Raw genomic sequence first — 5,814 nt, 5'->3', positions numbered from 1 at the left:
TCCAACTAAATTTTATATCTCATTTCAATCACTGCTTATGTGAAAATGCTTTTCTTAAATCCTGGTGAGAGAAAAAAAAAATCACCATTTTTCCATAAGTCATTGCCTTAGTCTTTAGATGTGAACATTGTCACGACTGACTCTCGATCATACTTAGGACGTCTCTTATCTTGGGTCCTTCTCGTTTTCACCAATCTCGACCTTTATTGGGTCGATCTATACTTTCTTATGGTTCAACACGTGCCCACCTGGCATTATTATAATTATGTCATATTTTCTTTATCAAAATTTATATTCTTGAGAACTTTGAATATTACCTTTTTCCTTGTAAAACCTCTAAGGTTTTCCTTAAATTCTTCATCCGGTACTCCCTAGGTACAGGGCGTATCAAGATACCATTTACTAATACTAGAACCATTGTTTAAGTACTTCTGAAAAATTTCTCTACTGATCTTTAAAGGTTGTTGTTACCTTAGACCTTCGTTCCATACTACCCAACTCATAATGTCCCTATTAAGGGTGAAATGCCAACCTTTATGCATTTTTCTATGGTTCATCTCAACTTATCGAGGTTCCATCCTTAATTCCACCTTTTTTAAAAAGGTACTTGCATCCTTCCATAGATAAATCAAGTCATGTATCCCTGATAAGGGTGTCTTATTCAATCATTCCCATCTCGATAGTATATGCCTAATTTCAAAATAACATCTGTATTCAAAATGAGGTCAATTAATATGGCCTTCAAAAGATAACAATGGTTATCTACTTTTCTTTCCTAATTTGGTAATGATCACATGGATGTTCTGGAAGATATTGGTCGTGTTCAACGTGAACTTCTTCTTAATAAATCCTTATTTACTTTTATTGTTTATCTCAACAGTCATCTCAATGTTGGGATATCTTTTGTACTTGGTGTCTCCCTTTTGGGTATCAAGTCACAGGTGTTACATACACTTTCCATTTTTGAAGGTTACTTCCTTCATCCAATTTCCTAATTTCTTACTTTCTTGTCTCTTCCGTCTATCCGTGTCTCATTATTTATCCTTCGAACTATCTCAAGGTTTCCTCGAATCCTCCCAACTTAAAGGGGATAAAATATATGTGTCTCTTATTCCTTCAATCATCAACTTTAACTCATGGTGAATCACCATCATCCTGACGATTACATACTTTTCTATTTCTATTGCTACGAGTCTTTAGGGTTTCCTCATACCCAACTCCCTTATCATTCCTCAAACTCTATTGCCTTTATATTCCTTTCCACTTCAGTTTCTTTTTATTTACCTCTCTCTTACAATCATTTCACGAACCCACTAATCATTGACTTCAAACATCACGTTGTTCTGAGATTCTTGTCATCAGAACGAATCTTGATAACTTTTACAATCTTATATTCATAATTTATCATACTCGTCCGCCTTTGTTTCGGCTCTAAAGCTTTTACACTATCTCCATAACCTTGGGAATTACTTTTCCGAAAACAATTGTCTGAACTTTAATCAGTTTATTATAACCTCTGGCTCCGTGCCTTTCTTGGCCTTTCACCAACGGGTGGCCTCTCTCTTAGGAAGGTAAGTGACAAAAACAATCTTTTGCGCTTCTTCAGTCATTTAGAATCTCAAATGATTCCTATATTTCCTTTAGCCAATCTCTTGCCTCGACTGGGTCAACCTGTTCCTTGGAACTCTGAGAGCTTAGCGACTTATAGGTCATGAAAGAATTTCCTACCGCATTGTTTCCTCAAGGTGGTGGTTGGGGATAATAGTCTAAGTTCTTTTTAGACAGGTCCATGAATTGCCGTATAGGAGTACCGTCTCGGGTCTCCTTTCCTTACTCGACTTTCTGTTTCCTTAGTATGAAATGTTTCATCCTTCCCCCATACTTGGGGTTATCTTATACGTTAAAATCCTCATTTTCCACTTCATTATGTTATGGTTCCTTCTATCTTGATGGCGACCTCCCTGACTATCACATTCAGGGTTTGCCCTAAATCTTATTCCTCGAACTATGACTTTCATCTAAGATCCCGTCCTTAAGCTCTTGAACATTTGGAACCAAAATTCTGTAGGAACACCTCATTATTACATTATCATCTTTCTCGGTATTAATCTCTTCTCTATTTGTTGGCTCCCTGCCTTCATTCATCACTTTTTCTTGGCACAATATGATCTTCTCCAATAATTCGGGCTGTATTGCAATCTCAAACAGCTTTTCGGTACCAGCTCCGGTTACCTTCACTTCTATTTCCATTTTCTCAAAATCTCTTATCAACTCTCCCAAAGACAGTTTCATCTTGAGTCTCTCTTTTATACTAAGGGCATTAGCCACCATTTTGGCTTTCCCTGGATGATAAAGAATCTCATAATCGTTATCCTCGATTAGCTCTATCCACCTCCTCTGGCGCATGTTGAGCTCTTTCTGCGTAAAAATGCACTAGAGCACTTATGGCTTGTGTAAATCTCGCACTTCTCTCCATACAAGTAGTGCCTCCAATCTTTATGGCAAAACTATTGCAACGAGCCCAAGCTCATGGGTGGGGACATCAAATTTTATATTCCCTTAATTGTCTTGACGCGTACGCGATTACCTTACTGTGTTGTATAAGAAGCACCCTAATTCTTTATGTGAAGCGTCATTACACATCACAAAATCTCCTTTTCCTTCCGGCAATGCCAACATAGTAGCCGTCACCAACCTTTGCTTTAGTTCTTAAAAGCTGTTCTCGCATTTCTCTATCCATTCGAACTTCTGAGTCTTACGAGTAAGCTGTGTTAAAGGGGCTACTATCTTTACAAACTTGAACGAACCTCCGGTAGTGACCAGCCAATCCTACCTCTGGTAATCGTCCTGACCATGGTCATCAATTCCTCAGTGGTCCTTTATTCATTCTTGTCAGGATCCTCCACGGAATCCTTTTCAACAATAATCCCTTCTAGGACAACACCTTTAACCGCTACATCCTCAATATGAACATCATCCGGTCCCGTGTTAGGACGCTCTATCGAATCCACAATCTGATCTCCAATAATTAATAAAACATCATCGCGTTGTTGCTCCTCAACCTCAGGGTTCGGAGTCCCGCTACCATATACGATAATGAACTACGCTTTTATCACGATATTTATAAGGGTTCCCATAAGGGTTTTAACTGTCAGTACTACGTTAGGTAGTCCGACTATGAACTTGGCAAGAGTTCTTATTTATCTTAGTGAACTTATTATTTTAACGTCACTTCATCTCTGAGGTTTATAACGCTTAGCTCTGATACCATTTCTGTAACACCCCAAAATCCGGGGTCGGGGATCCGGGTTGTCACGAGTTCCATTTCCCTTAATAACACCCAATCTTAAAAAAACAATCAACTACTCTGTAGTGTGACCCCATAATAAATACACACACCACAAGTTATAGTCTCAGAGATGAATATCCAAAAATAACACGAGTCATTTTATTCCAAAATTATATGCCATTACACATTAAAAGGGTTTCTGAATAAATTTACATTTCTTTGCCATTATTACAATTGATAAAGATACATAAGTCTGGTACATCAAAAGTTGAAAGTCTAGCCTATTGGTAGTTCCCACCTCAGCTACAGCGACACCAATGCCTATAGGAAACTACGGAACGTTTCCTATCCGCTCGCGAATTGGGAGCTTGGTCCTGTTCATCTTGTCTATCTGATGTTGTGTGATGAAAGAAGAAAGTAAGGGTGAGCAACAAGCCCACCGAAATAATATGTATAATAATTAACAATATATAAGCATTCTCATAGTACTCATGAAAGTCTTGGTCAAGAAGAAATGAACCAAGCTGATATCTTAACGCGACCAAGTCGCAAAATATTCAGTATATATATACATATATACTTTTCACAATCTTTGAAATCTTCTAACATGTATAATATACACAGAGTTCCAGTTTATAACTGTATAAAAATATCGTTGCAAGGTGATCTCATATATCTAACCTTGTCTCAACATTTTTCTGAAAATCTTTGTCATTCATAAGACAATCATTAACTAGATATAAGTTTAAAAGATGAAGTTACAAGATACTCCAATATACTTATATCTTTTCCGAATACTACTTGAACTACCACCGTTCAATATATAAATAGTTCATCCCATAGATTAAGCTACAAGACAAAACTTGTATAGAATCAATCTTTAAAATATCATCAAAAAAAATTAAGTTACGAGATACTTCATTTGATGCAAACATCGTTTTGAAAACTTGACCCTGCCAACACTCAACAATCGCCCAACCGTAGCCTTTCTATCGAAGTGCTCTGGGTAATGTTGCAGAAATATCCAATTGGATGATGAACTCATTACAGGAGTTTGCCGCGCCAGGAAGACCACTTACGATGATCAGTCGTAGTAGTGCAACCCCAACATTTTCTACATGTAGAGGAGAACCTGTCGGATTTACTTGTCAACCGAACACTGGACTCCTAAGGAATGGACCGTCTTAGCGGAACTTCCGGGCCATTTGGGCCAATATAATAAGGCTGGGCCGGCGCCACTCGACCACTTACGCCACTAGTAGTTCAGATGAAATCCATGACTCTGAAACGTAAAGCTCGTTCCCCCTTTCCCCAAGTAGAAACTTGTTGATACGGCTCCACCAAGAAGTCGTATCTAGTTGGAAAGGAGAACTCACCGATATTTCCTAGGCGATGCCTGTTAATGGATTAACTTGTTCCAAGAATTTTACTTCCCGAGTGTTGGGTAAGTAATCAAAAATTCTTTTATAAAAATAGCAACCTTGTTACGAATATACAATACACCACAGAGCCGGATCCCTCAGGTTTTGAGCGAGTATTTAAATCCCCTTCGAAAGGAAGATCTTAAATTTGAAAACGAGTTTTGGGATCCGCTCTAACTTTTAAAATCATTTTGAAGACTCGAAAACATTTTTAAGAATGTTTGGAGTAATGCTGATTTAATGAAATTAATCAGTCCCGATATATTAGAAAATATCTGAATATTATTATTTAAATAATATTCCCATAAGAATAATCCTTATAAAAATAATTGAAGTAAAAGTTTTAAAACTTGTACTTGAAATGAATAATAAATAACCAAAGATATACTTATACGAAAGTACGATCTTTATTTGAATAATCGAAAATAAGTTTGATTATCGAAATATTATTCTTTAATAAAATAAAGAATATTATTTAATAAAAGAAGCGGAGTCATAAGTCCTCGAATGAATATTCAAAATAATATTCATTTAATAAAATAAGCGGAGTCATAAGTCCTCGAATGAATATTCAAAATAATATTCATTAAATAAAATAAAGTTATCGAATAAACCTTATTCGATTAATAGTTTTGAAAACTATATCTATATATATATAAAAATATATATATATTATACTCGGGAACATCAACTCCCGGTTTAGAAAATGTTCACCTTTGGGTCCCCTATACTAAGGGTATACGCAACTACTGCTTATCTCTGGCATAGGTATTATGCAACTTATAAGCATTTGAATCAACAAAGAGATATCAAGATTACGAAACAGACATGCATATATACCATATCACATGATACAATATATCGCAAGAATTTGCTAATTAACCATCATGCATCTATCACAAGATAATGCATATACAAATGTATACATCACAACAACAGTATAACGGGTAGAAAATTTGCCTGAGTGCTCCCGGATAGACTTAAGCTTAGAGTGGGTCCGATAACCTATGAACAACAACATAAGTCGGAATTAAACCCCGGTCGCTTAAGAAACTAGACTTTAACCATTTAGAGTCCTAACGTTCGCTTTCGCGCTTAACGATT

The sequence above is a fragment of the Apium graveolens genome, chromosome 10 (genome assembly GCF_009905375.1).
Source record: "Apium graveolens cultivar Ventura chromosome 10, ASM990537v1, whole genome shotgun sequence".
Taxonomy (NCBI): domain Eukaryota; kingdom Viridiplantae; phylum Streptophyta; class Magnoliopsida; order Apiales; family Apiaceae; genus Apium; species Apium graveolens.
The sequence above is the reverse complement of the archived record's forward strand: the minus strand, read 5'-3'. Positions refer to the sequence as shown.